At 44.8% G+C, this 24,262-nt stretch overlaps 1 pseudogene across 1 annotated transcript; it reads right to left on the reverse strand.

The window, feature by feature from the left end:
• Nucleotides 1–5,960: 5,960 nt before the first annotated feature.
• LOC148007173 (sperm motility kinase Y pseudogene) lies at nucleotides 5,961–12,070 on the reverse strand (annotated as a pseudogene). Its single transcript, XR_015654601.1, has 3 exons — nucleotides 11,479–12,070; nucleotides 8,825–10,417; nucleotides 5,961–8,114 (listed from the first exon to the last, which is right to left on the reverse strand). The product of XR_015654601.1 is annotated as a sperm motility kinase Y pseudogene (transcript).
• Between the last annotated feature and the right edge of the window lie 12,192 nt (nucleotides 12,071–24,262).

Raw genomic sequence — 24,262 nt, forward strand, 5'->3', positions numbered from 1 at the left:
AAAGAAATCCAGGCCTGGCTACAGCTTAACATCTGTTGGCTGGACCTCCTCACAGTCGCTCCTCATGAGGTCACAATAGGACCTGTCATGACATGGTTGGGAAGCGCTTCAAGGCTCTGGCTTCTGTGGGCTATGGAGAGACTTTAGGCTTTTAGAAATCAAAGCCTGTAAGATGTTTACCTCTCCTCAGTTCTCTGTTTTGAATATTTGCTGTGCCTCCTGCTTTAAAGTCCTCATGTCTATGCTCGCTGTGTCACTTTTTCTTTGAATTCTGAATGATTAGCCTCAAACTGATGGTACAGATTTTAAAAAATGAAAAAGGCAAAGCTGTGTTTCTAAACTGACCCATCAAGATGACACTGTTCTCATAAATCCTCAGAAAGGCTCTAGGTTATCATCAGACACCTGAGACAAAGCTGCAGGGATAGGCAGAGCACTTGCCTCCCAAGGGTGAGGACTTGAGTTTGAATCCCCAAAACCCCCATCAATGTTGGATGCATCAGCAAAGCCCACAAGCTCAGCATCTGTGGAGTGGGGAGGGGTTGGGGCTTGAAGACAGGTAGTCTGACATGCAGGCGTGAGGACCTGTCAGAGGATGGCCTCTGACAGGACATGGGGTAGTGGTATGCATGGACACCTAGGCACATAAGAGGGTATGCATACACATGCAGACACTTCCTCTCACACAGAGGTTGGCATGATGTATAGAAAACCAAGTCCATCCTGAGTGTAGGGCTCACTTTAAATATTAAGGTCCAGTGATGGAACAGGCGTGTATGAGGACAAGGAGCTCTGTGCAACTTGGGACCAGAAGGAACAGAGTGGCTGTGCTGACACAGTTGAAATAAATTCTCAATCACAGTCTGTGACAGCCAGGCCACAGGACCCAGGCAGCTGAGTTATTTGTGAGCAGCCAGTGCAGCCAGAAGCTAACTATTGAGCACTGACTGGCCCAAGCCCAGAAAGGGTCTCTGTTTTTCAGAGTGCTGGGGGCAGAGCAGTGTGTAGCGCTTTCCTTCTGAAGACTCTTCTGGGGTTTTGAATCCCCTGGAGAGGACCCTCATGGCTGCAGACAACAGCCTGGGAGGAAAGATCCTCATCTGTGGAGTTCATTGAAAGACCTGAGAGCAGAAAAGGAAAGAAACAGCAAAATGTGCCACCTCTGCTCACTGTGGTTCAGCTTCTGCCTTTGCAGCTGAGCTCAGGTGCCCTGGAGTCCTCCCTAGCCTGAGTCAGTGATCTCAAGTTCAAGTCCCTACTTCCTGGTTTGTAGTATCAAACAAAGCACAGTTTCAGGCAAGAAAAGCTGTGAACACCATCTAGACATTGTTGTCTACATTTGAGGGGGACTGTTGAGCCCCAAAGGGAGCAAGGGTTACAAGGTCAGGTATTACAATAATGGCCAAGGTTGGAATCCAAGTCCCAATCTCCCTTTGCTCTGGGCAGAGGGTAGGCCTGGCAATTGGTTCTTGCTGTGTACATGGGGAGAATCAAAGGGACTTATGGGATCGCTGGCACAGACCGGCCCAAGCATGGCTTAGGGAGCCTCACACCAACTCAATATTTGATGTGTTCCCAGCTTTGTCTACCACCCTCAGCTGTGTGCCATTTTCCCTGCCTCGTGCAAGGGACTCTAAATATCTTCCTATAGAAGGCGATCAAGGAGAGGTGGCGCTCTGTGGGGAGGTTCACATGGGCTAACATATTAGAGGGCCACAGTCCCAGGACTGATACTGGGTGGACACTCTCCTCTGACATCCAACACAGAGATCTTTGACAGTGATCAAGAGAAGGCTTCTCTGAATAGCTGTGCAGAGCACCTCCGATTCATGGACTCAGGACTGACACCCATAGGATGCTTTTGAGGAGCCGATTGTGATTCAAGGGCTCATCTGCCTGGGTCCATGTGCCTCTAGAGATGAGCCCAGGACTTGGCTGTGGATGGTTATGGGGTCAGATCAGAGGATGGGAGGGGGCTTGTCCTTGGCTCCTGGGAGTAGTGCAATTTTTCTTTCCGTGCTCCTGCTTTTTTTGATTTTCTTTCCCTTGGCATAAGGAGGGACTGGAAGAAGTCTGTCTATGGGGAGTGAGGCTGTCTGGGAAACTGCTCGCTATTCTACATTGTCAAGCAGCTGGGGGCTTGGGGTTGTTGGCAGGATAACCTCTGCACCATTCCAGTCTGCTTCTCTCCACTTTATCCATGCATCCCTGTCCCAGGGCTGGGAGACCTGGATACAAATGTCCCACCTGTAGCTTCCAGTCCAGGGATGGAGTCCCTCAGTGAATGGATTCCAGATGGTTCTGTGTAAAGCAGCATCGAACAGGGTAGTTACTGAACATGTAGGTACATGCAGGAGGATACTGCACTGCACCCACCCACATTTCATATAAAACCAATCCTCATGCTCAGGTACTAATTGGTTCTATTTACACCTTTCACCATTTTTGCTACTCACTGTACTGTGAATGGTGAATTTTTATTGTTTCACTTCTGCAAAGAGACAGAGTTTAGCATTGGAGACTCCCTATAGCCTGGCTGGAAGGGAGGCCTTAACACCCATGTGTCCTTCTAGGAAAAAGCTCTTTCATAGGATGCCTCCCTGAGTCCCAGGATGTGTGGAGGGCTCTGGGCCCTATCCAGGGTTGACCTCAGTATATTAACGGGAGCAGAGGCTTCTCTCTGATAGAACAGTACCACCCTCCTGCAAGATGTCTATGATGGTTTGTATATGCTTAGCTCAGGGAGTGGCAATATTAGGAGGCGTGGTCTTGTTAAAGTAGGTGTGTCACTGTGGGCATGGGCTTTAAAACCCTTTTCCTATCCACATGCAAGCCAATCTTCCCCAAGCAGCCTTCACATCAACATGTAGACCTCTCACTTACTCTGGCACCATGACTGCCTGGATGCTGCCATGCTCCCAGCTTGATGATACTGGTCTGAGTCTCTGAACCTGCAATCCTGTGTCCATTAATGTTGTCCTCATAAGAGCTGCATTGGTCATGGTGTGTCTGTTCTCAGCAGTAAACCCCTAACTGAGACAATGTCAATGTTCCCTGCTCCAGCTTCCTGGCTATAGAAGCTTCACACATGACCGGTATTCTCTTGGGATATGGGCCTAATAGGCTCTAGGCTGTCTTCTTGATCTGAGAGTGCTAGGACATCCTGCTCCTAAGGGCATTGTTACTGTTCCCATGCAATACTGTGAAAACAGCAGCAGGCTCCTGCTTTCTTACCCCCTGAACACAATGCTGCCTTTTCCAGGATTGGATCCAACAGCTCTCAGAACCTCCTCAGGAACTATGTGTTTCCCAAGGATTACCTGCACTTGCTTACACAGCCCTATCCTGTGTTCTGAAAACTTTTCAAAGTCCATTCTTCTGAGACTGGTGAGTTCAGGACAGTAGTCCCAAGTGTCTTGTCCTATGCTGACAGTTCATTCTCATGAGGCATCACTTACCCTTGACAGAGGATTTTTCCAAGGGGCATTGGATGTGCAGGAGAATTGTGTGTGCTGACTCCTGTCAGATCAGCACAGGATACCATCAAGGCCCCATTTGCTCTTGATTTTGGAACTCATGGTCTTGGCACTGTCTTGTTGTTATTTAGGTCCCTGTCAGTCCCTAATTGAATTTTAGCATGGGAACCCAGGGCAGCTGCCTTCAAAGATATTCCTAGTATGGACCACATCTTCACCGTGCCAGACGTAAAGCACAACAAAACACCAGGCAGGCAGAGAACCCTCAGGGGCTGGAACTGGCATGTTCAAACACTCTGGCTTGACCTTGGCCAGCACAGATTCAGAGCACAGCTTCTATGTAGGAAGATCTCCTTCCTCCTCTCAGAGTTTAGGACATCTAGAGTTAGGCTACGGTGCTGGCACACATGTGAGCAGGGTCAGCACTCTGGGCTTGTTCAGTGTCAAAGCCTGCCTGCCACCCCTGTGTCACAGTCACAGCAGCCCATCTCATGAGAATTCTAGGGGTGCTGATATCCTGGGTGACTACTCCATGTTCTGCTGCTAGTTTCTTTGCTTCCACATGGACAACTGAGAGAAGGGATTGATTAAGTGTAGGTGAGGAAGCCCTGCTAATATCTACTTGGTGTTACCAAAGACAATGGGTTCTGACTGGCAAGATCTTTGAATTAGATTTTGAAAAATGCCACCTCGGGACAGTTAGTAGGTACTCTCAGGAAGGTGCAGCATGGTGGGCACAATGGGACAGGATCCCTGAGGCTGGTGCAGTGGGACAGGGTCGTTGGGGCAGGTAAAACTGAGTAGGAAACGTGAGCCAGGAACAACAGGGCAGGGACCCAGGTTCAGTTACAACAGAGCAGGGATCCTGGGGGAGATGCAATGGGGCAGGAGTCCTGGGGAAGGGATCTTGTAGTAGTGGCCCTGTGGCATGTGCAACTGGCAGGGACCCTGGGGCAGGTGCACTGTGACGTGCACCCAAGCTGGAATGTTCAGACGGGTGTGTGTTTGCTTCATGCAGCTGCTGTCTGAAGTAGAGAACACTGGCAACTGCCCCAGAGGGGATTTTGGGAAGTCCTTCCAAGAATGCCTCAGCTCCTAACTGAGAAGCTATACATTCCACAGATGTGCCTTTATTGAGATGAGCAGATTCTAAGGGGGGCTGCCTTGAATGAACAGCCGAAGAAAGCAGAAATGAAGAACAAGCAATTGCAGCAGACATGTCCGAGGTGTTTAGCTCAGAAAAGTAGGACTGGAAGAAACTGATTAAGTCAAATCACTTCTCTGTCTATCTATCCATCCATCCATCCATCCATCCATTTCCCTGAGGGAAGTCAGCTTTTCTTTCTGAGAAGGTCAAAGCAGCGCTCCCTTGTGGTGACAATGAGGATTGCAGGCAGTGAGATAAGTGGGTATTTATTTATTTATTTATTTATTTATTTATTTATTTATTTATTTATTTCATGATCTGCGATAGACTGCCACTTGTGGCCAGTCCCCATCTGCATCAGCTGTACCATAAACCCAGTCTCAGTGTGACACAGAAAAGGCCTAATTGGAAAGTATGTCCTCTCTCTAAGCGACACTGTATAATAACATACTCGGGACTGCAGGTCAGTCAAGGCCTGTGTTTAGGAGACTTGTGGACAGATGAATGTCTGTGAGTCTGGACTTAGACTCTGTGGAGGGCTCAGGTCACCTGACTGTCCTGAAGCTTCCCACTGTGATTTACTTCCCTCCTACAGAGCCAGACACCTGAGCAACTGCATTTCCTGGTTATCCCCTAATCCTCTTACACTGTGTAGTGTGTTCAATCTCAGGGAGGGCCTGGGAATCTGAGAGACACCACTGAGCCCCCTGGGCCTGGCTGACTCAACCTGAGGCTACTCTGTGTGTCTTCATTTTGCTCACCCTCCAGAGACCTCAAAAGTCAGCAGTGAGCTTGCTGAGAGGTCAGGAACCTCCATATTGGCCCAAGAGCAACTGTCCTCTTTTACAGGTTCATCCACAGAGCTTGTAATTCTGATTGGTGCAACAGTCAGGAAGAGTGAAAGATGTCATCTCCCAAGGACAAGTGCTGTGCTAGTGGACACTGAGGAACTTCAGGGATCAAACCTTTCCCCATTCTTCTCCAGCCTCTCTTGTTCTTCCTTGAGATGTTTCCTGAAGATCTAAAAGATCCAGGCAATCCATGACATGGGTTTGAACATAATCTCGACATTTTATTCATTGCCTGATAACTAAGACAGGGTAAAATTTATTTATTTATTTATTTATTTATTCATTCATTCATTCATTCATTCAATCATTCGTTATACATACGTACAGGGTAGCTGTATTTAGAAAGACGAGAGAGGGCATCAGATGTCATTAGAGACATTTGTGAGCCTCCATGTGTTTGCTGGGATTTGAACGCAGGACCTCTGGAAGAGCATTCAGTGCTCTTAGCCACTTATCAATCTTTCCATTTTCCAGGCTAACTTTTTTACTTCCAATAATTTCTTCTTTATTCAGGTTACATCCTGATCCCAGTCACTCTCCCTCTTCCCTTCCCAGTCCCACCTTACAAATCCTTTCTACCATAATGCTCTCCCTTCTCTTTGGACAAGGGGAGACACCCTGGGTACCACACCACCCTGGGACATCTAGTCCCAGGTGGCCCGAGCACATTCTGCCCCACAGATTTACAATCAGGCAGTCCGGGTATGGGGAACAGATCCAATGGCAGGCAACACAGACTGAGACAGTCCTGGATCTACTTGTCAGATGACCCACATGGAGACCAACGGCAGATAGCTAACCCGGCTCTGGAGTTGGTTGCACAGGCTCTAGCATACTCCATGGTCCAAGGTATCTGACGGTAGGGGACTTCTTGTAGTGTTTTAACCCAACCAGTTTCCTTGTCACTCTCCCCCCACTCTTCCACAAGACTTCCCAAGCTCCATCTGAGGATTGGCTGTGGCTTTCAGCTGCTGAGTGAAGCCTCTGGAGACAGGTGTGCTACTTTTCTGTCTGCAAGTAAATCAGAAAGAATATCATAAATAGCGTCAGAGGTTGTGTCTGTCACATGAGACAGATCTCACTTTGTGTCAGTCATTGATTGGTTGGTCCCTCAATATCTGCTTTACCTTTATCCCTGCACACTTATTGGCAAGACAGATTTCGAGTTGAAGATTTTGTGAATGTATTGATGTCTCCTTCCTCTTCTAGAAGTGTTTCTTGTTACAGGAGGTGGCCATTTCATTTTCATGCTCTGGTAAGCCTGCAAGGGAGGCTTTGTGTTGGGTCCAGTAGTTAAAAGCAAGACCTGGGAAGAGGAACTGCAGAGTTGTGATCTAGGACTTCCTGCAGCAGCCAGCTCTGGGTTTTTGGAGCCTAGGCAGGCTTTGCAGTCATAGAGCTCCATCCACTGCCCAAGTCCCATCCTGACACCTTCTCCATCTCTATTACAGACCATTGTAATTCTGGCATGGTCGCTCTGTCCTGGGCCCCATAGGCCATCCTACCCTGGAAGAACAGAGAGTTCAAGGACGGCCAAATTTCACTTAAGCAAACTTGTTCTCAGACTGTGTGGTTGCTCTGTCTTAGCTCTCATAACACACTTTCCTCTACGTTGCCTTAGGCTGTATCCTCCAAGCATCCCACCATACATCAGCTCCATATCCTGACGAACCTACCTTAGGGTCCCTGATAATTCCAGATACTTTAATGTTCTCCCAGGATGGACTGTGGGCTCTTGTGTGGCTCATATTGATCGTAGAAGTTCTTGGGAGCCTCCATGCCATGGCATAGGATGTCTCTGATGAACCTACCTCAGGAACATCTACATAGGCTTGTGGAGCAGAGTCAGAAGCAGCGGAGGAGATGTTGTCTGCTGCTCTTAATGTCCTCAGTGCCCAGGGCTTGCCTGTGGTGTGGTTGTGGTCCAGCTCCAGTTAATCACTGATATAAATTCAGCCCGTAGAAGCTGCGGACCCCATGGGGCACAGGGAGGACCATGATTGAGGGGGAACCAAGCAATCCAGGACCCTGTGGGGATCAGGGAATATTCCAGGTCCCCTCTCACGCAGGATGCAAGGCTAGGAGCTCTGTGTGCCCTGACACAGGGGCATGGGACCGTGACTCCCATGAAATGCTCCTTCATGCCTATTACATCATCAGCTTTGAGAAGGTCTTCCTCAGTAAGAACATTCCACACTGCTTGCCTCAGCCATCTGGCTCTCTTTTCCAGGGCTGCATGCCCTCAGGAACATTGACATGTCTTCTATGAAAATTAATATTCTGTTAAATCATTTTGATAAACAGTTCTCAGCATGATATCTGTGTCCAGAAGTAGTCATCAGCAATTCTCACGGGGACAGGGAATCAAAATCTTCCCCCTGCTGTTCATCCTCCTCTTTCTCCTCCTCCTCTTCCTTCTCTTCCTCCTCCTCCTCTTCTTTCTCCTCCTCTCTTCCTCTTCCTCCTCCTCCTCCTACCCTCCTCGTTCTCCTCCTCCTGCTGCTGCTGTGCCTAATGCTGCTTCTGCTATTGTTGCTACTCCTGTTGCTGCTGTAGTTTCTGCTGTTGTCTTTTCCATTGCCATGTGTCTGAAATCACCTACTGTTTATACTGAGGACATGAAAGAATTTCCAGATGACACTGTGAAAGAGACAAGACAATTTATTCCAAGCAAAAAAGACAGTGAGGTAGAATTCTTAGCTTACCATTTGGGGCTTTGATTTGCCTTACTATATTATAACTTCTTTTTTCTACTTCTCAGTTGAGGTCTTTGAAAGAAACCATTTAGAACTACTACCTATAAAATTCAATAGATCACTAGGTCTTAGGAACAAAAAAAACCAGTATGCAAAACAATATGCATGCATGCAGGATTCTGACCATCAACTATAACCCACAAATTAGGTTGTTGATACTTATTCAATGAAAAACCTTGTTAATTAGTTTTGAGGCTTAATGGAATGGGATGTTATATTTGAAAACATAAGACTCTGTTCTGCAGCACTTGTGATTGATGACCACATGTGAAAAGATCAGTAGCCCCTGGAGGAGTCCATGAGCCCATGAACCTCTTGTCCTCACCTTGTGGGAGCTATTGGCCTAAGGGGGAGCTGGAGTCCATCTGAAGGGATGGGCCAACTAGAAAACTCTGTAGAGTGTGGAACTCATCAATCCTATTGGGTCCCTGCTGGGAAGAGGAGAAATCAAGAAGAGGGAGAAGGCTTGGTGTTGGGGAAACCTCATAAAGAACTTAGAGCAGATACAAGGTAAGAATTGTGGGGAAAATGGAAACCAGAGACAGAGGAAGGACCAGCATAGAGCAAACTGAAAAGGACAAAGCACAAAGGTACCTGGGCTATGCCTGCTGCTTGTTCTCTGGACTCTCCCTGTGGCTCATTTCTGGGGGGAGATTCTGTTCTGCCCCAGGCGAGGTTTCTTTCTCCTTGGCATGCAGCAACACAGCTTTATCAGGGCATTTGCTATATTCCTGGTCCACCCCTTAAAACCTCTGTGCCGGACCCTGCTGGGGATGGGCTTATCCTCTAATGGGGCTCTGTGGGAGAGTGGGTTGTCTTCTTTGATTTCCTTATTGCTACTCTTCTCAGTGAAGATGCTTGTTGTTTGAATGCATGGGACACTCACGGCACATTTGTGATAGTGGTCCTGTGTAGGTGTCATCGGTAGAGGCCTGAGACGACCAGCCACAGTGGATCTTTTGCCTCCTTTTGGATGAGCATTCTGGCCATAGTGAGATACGTGACCATGGGAGGATGACACCCGCAAGGTGCCAAGGACTGGCAGGCTTCCACTCCTCTTTGGTTCTAATCTAAAAGCAGCAGCAGGATCAAGGCTAGGAAATGGGGCTACAACGGGACTCACTTGCTGTGCCTGGGCTGTGCAGCCATCCCCCTGGAGAGCCTGCTTTTGTAGAAAGAAATAAGTTGCCATTTCCTCATTATATTTTCTTTGTTTTAAAGAGTGTTTTACTACAGAGGCTTGGAATCCAATGCTTTTCATGGCATCCAAAATGGCCGGGTCTGGTGTGAGGGGAAGCATTTCTTCATAGGGACCTATCAATCCGTTCCAGTGTTCTTTGAACCAAGGGTGTTTCATCGCCTTTCTTGCTGTTGGTCTAAAGTTGGGATTTACCCTCAGTAATTTACTAAGGAGGTCCTCCAGTTCTTTTGAAACCCCACAGGGAGCAGGATATACCCCTGCCACTACTTGTCTCTGCAGTTCTTGGATGATCACTGAATCAAATGGGAGCTTTCCCACTACCATACAGTACAAGACCACTCCTATAATCCACATATCATTCTTCGGCCCGTCATACCGATGGCCAAGGAGGAGTTCAGGGGAACCAAAAGAGTACGTGCCGCAGTGGTGGTTTAGCATTTTTCCAGGTTGAAATTGGGTGCTAAGCCCAAAGTCGATGACTTTGACCTTTTTGTTTTTATCAATCATTATATTGTCCAGTTTGAGGTCTCGGTGAACAATCCCCTTTCCATGGCAGTAGCTCACTGCTGACAATATCTGTTCAAATATTTGCCGGGCCTCATCCTCCTCTATGTGCCCTGACTCTCTGATGTACTGGTAGAGTTCTTGGCCTTCCACCAGCTCCATTATGAGGTATATTCTCGTTTCCTTTTCAATAACTTGTATGAGAGACACTATGTTGGGGTGGTTGATCTTTCTCATTATGTTTGCTTCCATCATGGCTGGCTGGAACCACTGCTTGTCCTTTCGCAGAACTTTGACAGCCACCGGGGTTCCTGTGAGCCGGTGGTGGGCCAGGAGGACTTTGGCGTTGCCCCCTTGCCCAATTGTCCCCAATACTTGGTATTGGGAATGGAAGTTGCCCTCCTCAGAGATACTGGGCTCGGGTGTAGGGGTTGGTAACTCCTCCTCAGTCTCTGTAGGCATTTTATCAGTACTAATGCTACCTAAAAATAACAAAAATGGAATCAAATAATGAAAAAGATGGAGCAATATAGGAGCTAAAATTACACTTGTGGTACCTAAAAGAAACAAACAAAAGAAAAAGAAAAAAAACAAACAAAGACAAAGTAAAAACTAGACTAGAAAAATAGAGCAAAATTATGAAAAAGTTAAGGGGAAAATATGAAGAGTCATAAGTAAAAGCCACCCAAATAACCAACCCCAAAAGAGAAAGCCAAGAGCACACACATACTAAATGCAATGATGAAAATAAAAATCGTCATACTACAATAGGATTGGGCGGCCAAAGATGGTCAATACTATGAATAGATGTTCATTGAAGAAAAAAAAAACAGATGAAAGAAATGAGAGGAGAAAGACTGAGTATAAGACAAAACAAACAAATATAAAAAGCCAACACTTAAGAGAAAACTCCATTGAATTTCAGGACCTAGTGATCCACAAAAATCCACAACTCTCCAGAGCAAAATACTGAAAATTAAAATTAACCAACCACAAGGAATAAGGCAGTTAAATATCAGTGAATAGTAAACCTTAAACAAAGGCCAAAGAGTCAAAGTGTCACAAAGGGCAAATTTGTATCAAGTCTAAGCCAATGATTGCTTGTACTCAATAAATAGAGAAACAGGAATAATGTAAAAGGATAAAACCGCAGGACATTGAAAATGGAGATAGAGTTAATCATCCGACTGCAGAACCGTAAATAATCAAAGCAGTAATATAGCATGTGAGAACATAAAAACCACCAAAAAATGAAACCAGCAATCCATAATAAATAAATAAATAAATAAAACAAAAAACAAAACCCCAATAAGGAAATAGCCAGTGGCGTGGCAATATGTGACCTAATTCTTTCTCTTGAAGTCATCCAAAAATCAATCAATCAATCAAGAAATAGGCAGCCAGCCATCTACATAGGCCTTTAAACTGATATTATGGGGTTGGCATACCAAATGCCTGGGAGCGACTGGTCAGCCAGCCCAGATACTTGGGCAGCTGCAGGCCAGTGAGAGAGCCTGTCTTGAAAATAAGGTTGAGAACCTACCTCAGGAACAGCAGCCGGGGTGACTTCTGGCCTCTACACTCTCTTGCACTGAGGTGCAGGTAATATAGATACAAGGGGCAAAAGGGGATGGGCACGTGCACACACAGACACACACACACACACACACACGCACACACACACACACACGGGCACTCACACAGGCACAGGCACACACACAGGCACACACACAGAAATACACAGAAGTGAACTTATACTCACACAAACTCTTACAAACACCCAGATTCACACAAAACACGCATACTTACACACAAGCAAACCTGGAAAAACACACGTCAGACACATACACACATACACACAGGGATACACATACGCACAAGAAGACATACACACATACAAACACATACACACATACAAACCTGTAAACTCACACACTCCTACATATACTGACAAACACACAGGCAAAAGTGTACACGCACTCACACACAGGCCAATCTGTCAACACACACTCTCTTACACACACTGATACATACACATATACACAGTACAGTAAAATTCGATACAACCACACACAGCTCACTAGATACAACCAAGTCGCAGAGGGCTCCACTCCACACCTCCTCTCAAAGCACTCAAAGAATTCCAGGCCTGGCAACAGCTTAATATGTGTTTGCTGGGCCGCCTCACAATCGCTCCTCATGAGGTCACAATAGGACCTGTCAAGACATGGTTGGGAAGGACTCTGAGACCGTGGCTTCTATGGGCTATGGAAAGACTTTAGGCTGTTAGAAATAAAACCCTGTAAGATGTTTAGCTGTCCATAGTTCTCTGTTTTGAATGTTTACTCTGCATCCTGCTTTAAAGTCCTCATGTCTACACTCAGGGTGTCACGTTATCTTTGAATTCTGAAGAATTAGCCTCAAACTGATGGTATAGTTTTCTTCTTTTAAAGACAAAGCTGTTTCTAAACTGACCCATCAAGAGGACACTGTTCTCATAAGTCCTCAGAAAGGCTCTAGGTTATCATCAAACACCTGAGACAAAGCTGCAGGACTAGGCAGAGACTTGAGTTTGACTCCCCCAAACGCCTAATGGATGCATCAGCAAAGCTCATAAGCTTTCTCTGTGGAGAAGTTAACATGGACCAACAGATTAGAGGGCCAGAGCCCCAACCCATGCTGGGTGGACACTCTCCTCTGACATCCAACACAGAGATCTTTGTACAGAGATCAGGAGAAGGCTTCTCTGAATAGCTGTGCAGAGCACCTCAGGCTCAGGGACTCAGGACTGACACCCATAGAATGCTGTAGAGGAACCCTTTGTGATTCAAGGGCTCATCTGCCTGGGTCCCTGAGCCTCTAGAGATGATCCCAGGACTGGGCTGTCTCTGCTTATGGGCTCAGATAGGGAGGTGCCAGGGGGTTTGCCCTTGGCTCCTGGGAGTAGAGCAGTTTTTCTTTCCCTGTCCCTGCTTTTTGAACTTTTCTTTCCTTGGGAAAATGGAAGGACTGGAAGAAGTCTGGCTATGGAGAGTGAGGCTGGCTGGGAAACTGCTCGCTGTTCTCCATTGTCATCCTACTGGGGGTTTGGAGTTGTTGGCAGGTTAGCCTCTCCACCATTCCAATCTGCTTCTCTCCATTTAATCCATGCATCTCTGTCTCTTCGCTTCGTGACATGGTTGCACAAGTCCTACCTGTAGCTGCCACTCCAGGGCATAAGTCCCTCAGTGAGTGAATTCCAGATGGTTCTGTCTAGAGAGAAATTGTACAGGGTCGTTGCTCAGTATGTAGGTACATGGAAGAGGATACTGCACGGCACCCAAACACATTTCATATAACATCAATCCACATACTCTGGTACTCATCGGTTCTATTTACACCTTTCGCGATTACTGCTATTCACTGTACTGTGAAGTGTGAATTTTTATTATGTTTCACTTCTGCAAAGGAAGAGACAGTGTTTAGCACTGGAGATTCCAAAGGCCAAGCTGGAAGGGAGGCCTTGACACACAGGTGTGCTCCTGGGAAATAGCTCTTTCATAAAACGCCCCGTTGAATCCCATGATGTGTGGATTGCTCTATGCCCTATCTAGGGTTGACCTCAATGTGTGTGTTTGTGTGTGTGTGTGTGTGTGTATATATATATATATATATATATATATATATATATATATATATATATATTAACTTGAGTATTTTTTATATACATTTCCAGTATTCCCTTTCCCAGTTTCCGTGCAAACATCCCCTTCCCTCCTCCCCATCCTCCCCCCCTTGTCGCCCTCCTCCCAACAATCTAGTTCACTGGGGGTTCAGTCTTAGCAGGACCCAGGGCTTCCCCTTCCAATGGTGCTCTTACTAGGATATTCATTTTCCATGTTCCCTTCCCCAGCTTCCAGACTTTAGATGACTGGATGCCCTGACTGATTTTTACACAGGATAAAAGTCGGCTACATTTGTGTTTGATTATTAACAGTGCCTCTGGAACTAAACTCAGATCATCAGCTATTCCTTTCACCTCTGAACCATCTCAAAAGCTCACACTATATATTCTGTTCTGTCCTCAGTGTACCATGTATTGCTATAATCACCAGCATTGTTAAAGCAAGCCAAAGGAGATTTATAAAATCTTCAGATTTTGAAATTTACATTCACACATAGCTTGTGCTACACATCATTAATCCCCCTTTCATGAGAGAGAAGGTCTCTTTACTGTCCAAACCACCCTTGTGTACAGGGTGAGTTTTAGGACAGCTTCAGTTTGTGGTAACACTCTGTCTCAAATTAAGCACACAACAGCAACAACCCAACCACACTCACACAGAAACACATGCATGGAACACACACACACACACACACACACACACACACACACACACACAGAGCACTTTCCAGTTGCTACCCTTCCCATTCCTCAAGTGAGCATTCAGTGTAACTGTACTTTAATCTCACCTACCTCAGTCCTTCCAGTCTGTAGGCTTCTCTTAAACCCTCAGGAATTGGCAACTGATATCAGGCCGGTTTCTGCTTGCTGGTGGGGAAATTGGGTTGTGTTGCTTTCTTATTCTGTACTCCCTTAGCCAACCTCCCCAGGCCCTGAGAAGTTTCCATTAACCTCCTTCAGAGTACTTTAGTGTTTTTAAGTCATACTCAACAAAGTAAGAAACCATTTGGTTTGATTGCAGCATTTAGGATTGTGTTGAGTAGGTACCAGCAGAATGTACACTGTTTATGAAATAGGTCTGTGAGTAAGGGCTAGGTGTAATTTTATCTGCTGAGTGAGTGAGCGTTTGCTCCATATCGTTACCCATTTTGGCTTCTGTGGTATTTTTATTCCTATAGACTAAACGGTTTGAGTTTGTGTTGGCTTCTTTTGTGATTTCAGTATCCAGCACCTCTGGACTTATCCTATAAGTATTACCAGATTAACAGGGCTGTTGATTTTCCATGGAGATGCTTGTTTACATTTTTACATAATCCACATCTTATGTTCAAGAGGAGGGAGAGCAGCTTGCTGGCTTTGCAGCAACACACATTGACCCAGGGTGAAGGGTCTCTCTGTTACTTATTCAAATTCCTGAATCACCATGACATTTTGCATGAGCTATCCTCCACTGTCTCCGGCATTTGAGTACTCCTTTCCCAGTTGGTGACTCTCTTTGGGAAGACTCAGGAGGTGTGCCCTTGCTGGAGAAAGAATGCCAGTGGGGCTGGGCTTTGAGGTTTTAGTGCTCTGCACCACTCCCTGTGCACTGTCTGCTTTGTAATTGTGATTCCAGATGTGAGTCCTCTGCTTCCTGCTCCTTCCACTCTGCCCTGTAGTCATAGAACTTAACCTATGGTAACAGGTGGTCTGTGAAATAGGATCACTAATCGCCTACATGTTTTATAGTTTGCTGTGCTCATGGCATTTCTGTCACAGAAATACAAAGGTAACTAATGCAGAAGGGGATGTAATAGAGCGGACTCTTGCTCTGTGATACCTGACCATGCCACTTTGTGCTTGTTACTTGTTTTGGAAAATATGCAAGAATTCAGAACTTTGAACTAGAAGTGGCCCAGTGCTCTAAGAAGAGTTTAATGGGGTATACTGGCAGGAGCTTGGGAGTCAGGAGTGCCAAGACCTATCCAGAATGTGGAAGCCCAGGACAAGGGGATTCAGAAGGCAATAACACTTGTAACTGGTCTGGGATAATCTGTATGATGCTTTTACAAAAATGTGGCTTCCTTCAGCCCACATCGTAAAAACCTACCTGAGGCTAAATTAAAAAGTAATAAACAAATTTCTTCGATGAAAATTTGAAGAGAGCCCAGTATGGCCTCTGTTATACTGAGGTTATAGGACTTCAATGAAAAAGAGCAAATGGGGCAAATAGAAATGCAAAATGTATAGTTTACAGAGAAAAAGACACTGGGAAGATTAATATTATAGCCAATGCCTAGGCCAGAAGAGAGCCTGCAATTACTTAGGAGATTAGAACCTTAATAAGAGGCCATGTCTCCTCGGGTGAAGACATCACTCAATTAACCTCGTAATCTGTGGTAGAAAGTGACTTACTTAGTGTTTTCCTGCTATTGACAGACACCATGACCAATGCAAATCTTATAAGAAGAACACTGCTTTGGGTTTGGCTTACAAGTTCAGCAGTTTGGTTCATTATCATCAAGGTGGGAGCATGGCAGCATCTAGGCAGATATGGTACAGGAGGAGATGGGTGTTCTACATCATCATCTCAAGGCTGCTACTAGAAAACTGATTTTCATGCAGCTATAACAAGGAACATAAGGGTCACATCTACAGTGACACACTTCCTCAATCAAGGCTACACCTATCCAATGAGGGCTCATCTGCAAATAGTCCCACTCCCTGGGCTGAGCATATTCAAATCAACGCAGGAACATTAGGCATTTTCAGTTCCTGAAATCACCTGTGATCAGAAGCTGCTGCTACTGTGGGTCATGGGGCCCAGGGCTTTCCAGAAATCAGGCATCTTCTCATGTACTCTCATCAGTCACTGGGAGTAAGGAAGCTCAGCAAAGGACTGCTGTGTGGGCTGAGACAGCTGAGAAAGTCTGCTTGGGAAGGTGTGTCAATCTTCATCTCCACATGGAGATAGTATGGGGGTTACCTGACCTTACCTGACCAGTTTCCATGTTTGGTACCCCTGGACCATATTCATTGTCAGGTATGAAAGTGTTATTTGGCACCCAATGTCATGTTGTGCTTATCATGTACCCAAAGTTGATAGATGACTTAAGAATGTAGGCTTGAAAGGTATCCAGTTTCTAATCTGGGAAGGAGAACAGCAGGCCTGAGAGGAACAGGCCTCATGTGCAGAGGGATGTACCATGTACATGGTTTGGAGAAGCTCAGAGAAGGTTAGTCAAACCTGTCTATCCAGTAGAGGTTAGTTAACTGTGGAAACTATCACTAACAGTAAAGGTAACTTTGAACTCTGAGGAAGAGAAGGTTTGTTGCCATTGTTTGTGGACCATGCTTCAGAGGTGATGAGACACAGAGAAACTGTGTCTTGGGTTCATACCACGAAGCATGCTAGCTGAGCACTTCACATCTTAAGTTGTGTATGTCGTCAGGGCCCTTACACAAAGGTGATCTAGTGACAGTGTCTTGCTTTATTTGTAGCAATCACATGGATTTAAATTTCCTACTTGTTCTTTTTCTTAAAAACTCACTGATTAGTTTTAGCTGAGACTCCTGGGAGACTTTTCTCTCACATGCTGTAAGTTTTAAAGATTTGGTGATTAACATAAATAACTATTCATAGGTCAACACAGGGCCCACACTGACCTCACCTTGCTATCTGGAACTGTTACTCCTGAGCCAAGGGTCTCAAGGGTCTCTGACTCAGAAAGAAATGTGGAAAAGTGATCTCATAATCTATTCACATTCCTTGTGTCATCCAGAATATCTGCTAGAATGAGAGGATCCTTCCCTGCTCAGGACAATGTAGATACTGCTTCCCCAGGAGGAAAGAAAGGGCCACGTCCTCCCTCCGTGGGACAGTCCCTGATGTTCACTGTAATGTCACCCAACAGTCTCACCTTGAATCTGCTGTTCCACTTGAGCACGGAGACTCCCTTTTATTCTGGGAGATAAACAGGAATCTCCAGCTAGGAACAGTGGTCCAAACATGAGGTTAAGTGAAGGCAGTTAGAATGGGGTATATACATTAAGGGTTTCTGATTGAATGGTTCTGAACTTAATGTACTTCCTACTAGAGTCATCTGTAAGTGACATGTAAGCTTTGTATTAAAATGTACCTTTACGTCCAAGATTTCATGGTAGGACAATGCCCTACTTGCTTTTAAAGATATCCTAAAAACTGGATAGAAAAGAGAAAATACGGAACAGAAAATGTTCCTAGGTGTACAAGACTGGTTTACATGTGCAAGTCTCTGTGCTCAACGCAAAGAGCACACAATATGCCTTAGAAAGTAGATGATAAGCACTCTCTTCTCTCTCTCTCTCTCTCTCTCTCTCTCTCTCTCTCTCTGTGTGTGTGTGTGTGTGTGTGTGTGTGTGTGTGGGTGGGTGGGTGTGTATGAGAAACTGAAGGTGAGCTCAGGGTCTGCATGGCCCAGTTGGAACAAGGATCCCATGTTGATTGTCTCCCACCTTGACAAGTATCATGTTGTTGGGATGACCAGCATGTGACTATTGGGACAAGATAGAAGTATTTACAAAGCCAACAGTTTTGACCAATTTATGCGAATTAGGGCAGATTTGAGAGTACACTTAAGAGTTTTAAACTTTGTTTGAAAAAACAAAAAACAGTGATCTTGGAATAGTTTCTTTGGAGTATACCGCCAAAGGCCAAATTTTATCTGATTGTTGGTGAGCACCTGTAGGTTTTTGTGTTCCTCATGTAGTATCCCTTAGGTTTGGGTCAGACAATGTAAACCTTATCATTTCCACTGTTTTTAACATCTCAAATGATGTCCCACGTTCTAGGTGCCAATCCACAAATGCCCACTCCTACATCTCCTCCCTCCTCCCTCCATTGTGCCACTATGATGCTGCTCCTAAACTCACCCAACTTTTCGAAACCCACCACCCCAGCCTCCTCCTACGTTCGAGCATCACATCTCCACAGGACCAAGGGCCTTCCATCCCATTGGTTTCAAATAATGCCATCCTCTGATATATATTGGTTGGTGGTCTATTTTCTGGAAGCTCTGGGTCATCAGCCAGCATATATTGTTCTTCCTCTATTGCAGGACTCCTCTGTCACAGGACATCCACTGTTTAAGCACCACCACTACCTCAGGAAGTCCACTGTCTGTGTGTCAACTCCACTGTTTCAGGACCACAAGTGTCTCAGCACTTCAACTATCACAGCACTTCTACTGTTCAGGAGCTCAAGAGTCTCAGCATCTCCAGTGTTACAGGACCTCCTTTGTCCAAGAACTGGACTGTCCAAGCAACACTACTATTGCGGGACCTCCACTGTCACAGGACTTCCACTGTAGGAGCACTACAACGGTCTAAGGACACCCACTGTCCTATCACCTCCACTATCCCAGGAATTCCACTGTCGTAGCACCACCCATAGCAACTACAGTGTTTCAGGACATCAACTGAAGCAAGATCTCCCATGATGCTTCAACTTCACTGCCACAGGATCTCTACAGTGACAGGAATACCCCTGTATCATCAATTCCAATTTTGCAGGACCTCCACTGTAGCAGAACCTTCAATTGTGCAGCAGCTCCCCTGTAGGTAGATTGACCGCCACGATCTCAGTGCCTACACTTTCAAAGGACCTTCACTGTCACAGAACCGGCACTATTTCAGTGCCTCCACTGTCGCAGGACCTACCTCTTCACAGGATCTGCACTGTTGCAGCAACTGTAATTTCAATTTTTCAAAGTCATTGCTGGTTATTAGATTTGAGGCTGAATGAAATGTGATGTTACTTTTGAAAGCATAAGAATTTGTTCTATAGCTCTTGTGATAAATGCCGTGTGTGCTAGGACCAGTAACCTATGGAAGCCTTCATAAGCTCATACCACTTTCCACCTCACTTTGTGGAAGCTGGTGTTTTTAGAGTGTGATAAACTTCAGGTGAATGGATGCAGTCAGCTGCACCACGCTCTAGTGTGGGCTACACAGCAGTCATATTGAGTCCTTGCTGGGAAGAGAAGAAATCCAGAAGAGGGAGAAGGCTTGGGTTGGGGGAAGAATCATAAAATACTTAGAGGATATAAGAAGGTAAGAATTATGGGGAACTGGAAAACAGAGCCAGAGGAAGAATGAGCACAGAGCAAACTGGGAAGGACAAAGTACAAAGGCACTTGGGTTTTGCCATCTGCGTGTTCTCTGGACAATCTCCTTGGTCCTCATTTCTGGGAGAAAACTCTTCCCCCACCCCCTTGTAAGGTTTCATTCTTGAAGGAAAGCAGCAACACAACTTCATCAGTAAATTTCCCCATTGGAATTGGTTCTTCCTTTAATGCCTCTGGGAAATCCCTAGCTGGGGATGTCCTGCTCTCTGCTGAGAGACAGCAGGAAAGTAGGTCGTCCTCTGTTTTCTCGTTGCTACAGCTCTTCTAAGTGTGGCTGATTGTTGAGTGAAGATACAGGATACTTCTGGAGTGTATGTATGCTTTGTTCACTGTGGGTGTTGTCGGGAGTGTCCTGAAAAGATGGGCATGCCCAATGGTACTTCTGCTTCTTCTGTGACTAGCCTTATGATCATAGGGAGACACTAGGCCATTGGAAGATGAGGAGAACAATGTGTCTAAGTTGTGTTCACTTCTATTCCTATTTAGTCCTAGAGGGAAATCAGCAAGGGTGTGAGGAATGCTGCTGTGCACTGACTGTGTGGTGTGAGGAATGCTGCTGTGTACTGGCTGTATGGTGTGAGGAATGCTGATGTGCATTGACGCTGCCTTTTTTCTTTTCTCCCTACTCCTGCATCCTTCTGGTGGCTCAGGTTGGACAACTAGGTGCCCATGACCAACTCGTCATTTTGGATGGATTTAGTCTGGTTGGACTTTCTCAGGAAAGGTATGACTAATTGGTTACTTTAAAGCTGATTGGTTAGTCTTACTGTATTGAAGTGATATTTTGCTTTTTATTTTGAAATTTGAATTCAAAAAGAAGTGATGTAAAAGCTCTTTGTGTTTACTCATCTTCCCCTATAATCCTAGTTGTTAGAGCACATGAATCTCATTTGTGTTCACTCATAAGAATGTATATTCTTTAGAGTATTTCCTTAAATAATTATATAAATATGTACACATATACTTAGAGCTTGTAAAATGTTTAAATATCTTAATGTTAATGTTATAGAATAGAATATATTTACCTGTTTTATAATTAATTATCATAAGTGATGTGGACAGGACATAATCTTCTGAAAGCCTAGTTTATTTCCCACACAGCAACCGGGTTGAGGAACCTAAGCACAAGTATTCTGAACATAGACTCTACTGTGACAGTGACCGCTGTTTCTTTTCTACCTAAGGCAGCTGAACTCATGACTAGTACCAGTTCCATGGTTACCCTGGAAGTTGCAAATCAAGGCATCCTCTCTCACTTCCTGTCCACCTTTCTTACCCAGACATTGTCCTCCATGGTGCAGAGAGGTAAGAGCTAGTGACTCAAGCCAGGTTAGCCAACATATAGTAATCCTGTATTGAGATATGGCTCCTCCTAAAAGTTATCAAAATCTGGGACTAGAAAGATGGTTCAGTATTTTACAACACCAGTGTTAGCTCACAATTGCCCCTAATTTCAGGGGATTTGAAACCTTCTTCTAAGTTCTTTGGACACCAGTCAAACATTCATGTGCACACATGCTGGGCAAACACTCATACACATAAATTATTTTTATAAAGAGAGGCCCTAAAAGTCCCATGTAGTAGCTCCTACCACAGCTCTTGCTCAGCTCTTCAAGGAAGAAGTTAGTTGAGACTGAGTGCATGATGCTGAGAAATACTTCTGGATCATGATTCAGATCAGATCGGATGGTACAGTTTCCTAGATATATTCACAGTCTGTTAGGTGCAGTATTGTGAACCCTCTTCTGACCCTGACTCAGCTGTGGAACCTGCACACCCTAGCCCTGACCTTTGTAGCTAGAGTATCAACAACAGTATCAGCATCTGACAGCCTAGAATCCTCTTTACTAAAGCGTAGAACAGGAAACAATCCTGGCTAGACCATGTGTTGGCATGTTAAAGCAGAACACCATTTACAAACACAAAGAGGGACGTGGGTAACGAATGAGTCCCAGGTGAGCAGACAGGAAGACTAAACTGTGAACAGGTGTGGATAATGACACCAGGTGACAGCACCATGTGATGCTGTCATTCTGATGGATAATAATATGTGTGTTATCAGGTGAGAGAAGAGAAGTTGAGTGCTTTTTAAAAAATAATCTAAAAAAGGTTACTTTGTTATTTACAAATTACAATTCAGGTGTTGAGAAAAAATAAGTTGTTTCCCCCATAGATACTTACTAATTAAATGAAATGTTTTTCTAGACACAATATATGTAAAAGCTTTTGAAAATGTTCATATAAAGCTACTTGTGGTGGCATGTGCATTTAATGCCAGCTCTAAGAATGCAGAAAGAGGCAGATTTCTGTTAGTTTCCGGTGCCCCTGTCTGAGCCTCAAATATATAGTGAGACCCTGGGCTATGGTTTCTTCTGATTGCTTGGTTGGTTTTGCATTTTTACGCTAGTCAAAGAATGTATATAAAGATCACCCTATTGTACCAAGAGCAGTTATTAAATATAAGAATTTTAGATGCATACTTTGAAGCTCTTCAAGTCTTAGAACCAGTGAGAGGGAGAGAATGAATGAATTGGCTTTGGTTTCAGTTTCAGATCATTATGGCTCAGGTAAACCCAGAGCACAGAGTGAAGTTTTTGTAAGTTTTATTTTTCTTGGATATTTTATGTATTCACATTTCAAACGTTATCCCCTCCCATGCTCTCCCAACCCCCTGCCTCTGCTTCTATGTGGATGCTCCCGCTCCCACCCACCCATTCCCATCTCAGTGCTCTGGAATAAGGATGCTTGCATGTAACCATTGCACTGAATAGGGGGACCCCAATGGAGGAGTTAGAGAAAGGACTGAAGGTGCTGAAGGGGTTTGCAACCCCACAGGAAGAACAACAATATCAACCAACCACAACCCAACAGAACTACCAGGTAGCAAACTATCAACTAATGAGTACACATGGAGGGATCCATGGCTCCAGCCACATGTGTAGCAGACGATGGCATTGTCCAGCATCGATAGGTGGAAGAGTAAAGGTTTTGAGCTCTATAATAATTCAGCTCAAAACGGCTCCCCAAAGAGTCCTCAAAAGCCTTGGACAGAGCACAGTGATCCAAGGAAACTGCCTGGTAAAGACAGGCTGATGAAAAACAGAGCAGATCACCTTTTCAGCCCCAATGTGACAAGAGGAGGCACTCTCTTAAGTCACCTTGTAACCCAGAAGCCAGTGAGGCACATTGTACTTTGATCATTGTTGTTTTCATAAAGGTCTCAAATTAGTCCAAAATTAGGATTTTACTTGAAAAACCCTTGACCTTATAGATCAAAATGCACTGTAAATGTGTCTTCAAAAAAGTGTCAGGTCTCCAAGGGAGTGGAGATCATTTTTACACTTAAAAGAGTTGCTAACAAAGTAGTGAGGATGGAGTATACTGAATAGAGACCCCAACCTCCAAAAGGCTTGAACCTCCAAAAGGCTTCACGTATTTACTCTCATGTCTCTAGCACAGATCTCATCTGGTCCTGGAGAAAGTCCTTATCCTGGTCTGTGGCGACAGGAGACTTGTAGGGGTGCGTGAAGCCGACTTCTGGTACATCTTTGTCTCTGGCTCAGTGCTAAACATCCTGCCCTCAGTGTATGATGGGTATGACATGGCTCCTGCATTTAAAGGAACGTTGTTATGTTTATTTTACTTGTCATTTAATGTGACACTTGGGTTTTTAACACTATTTCTAATAGATCAGCCTCCTATTCCTAGAGAGAAGTGTGCATATACCACTAGAACAGCAGCTAACATCTGTCTCCACTGGAGACCTCTGCACTGAGGTCTGAGATGAGCTGGAACACTTTCTTACTTGTGAAATATCTGACTTCTTTGATACAGTTCTCAACAAATTACATTAACTATCATTCCTGAATTTTGTTCACTGAAGTTTTATTTTTATTACGCTACTCAAGTAAACTAATACTAAATTAATGAATCTGGAAAATGAGAATTTGTGTAAATGAGTAAATAAGAAAATGTGAAATGTTTTTTATTGAAAGCATAGGGTCAACATTACATTTTTAGCACAGCATTTAAAATACATGCTTTTTAGAAAACCGTTTATTTATTTCCTTTATAATCCAATATTAGCCCTTCCTGTCTTCCCAGTAACCCACCATACAAATCTTCCCTCCATCGCCCTTTCCTGAAATGGCAAAGCTCCTTTCGGGGTTTCAACCCAATTGAATGCTTTTTAAAAGACTGTAAAACAGATCCCTGAGGAAAAAGTACGCCTTTTATGCAGGTTTAAGCATCTGATTGTTTATTTCTTTACATTTCACAAGAACAGACCCCTCAACCTAGACCTGGTTAGGAGCTAAATTGCAGGAGTGACAGTGCCACAAACAGCATGCATCAGTGTATAGAAAAATCTTTTTATTCCTTCATAGACACAGGAACAGCTGGCTACTTGGCGGGTGAGCCATAAAGCAGTGTCAGGTCTGGTTATTCACCCATTCCCCAGTTTTTGTTACCTCCTCTGTGAGGAAGAAACATGCATGAAATTTTGCTAACATCTCTGGTGA

The sequence above is a fragment of the Rattus norvegicus genome, chromosome 1, assembly GCF_021556685.1.
Source record: "Rattus norvegicus strain SHRSP/BbbUtx chromosome 1, alternate assembly SHRSP_T2T, whole genome shotgun sequence".
Lineage (NCBI taxonomy): Eukaryota > Metazoa > Chordata > Mammalia > Rodentia > Muridae > Rattus > Rattus norvegicus.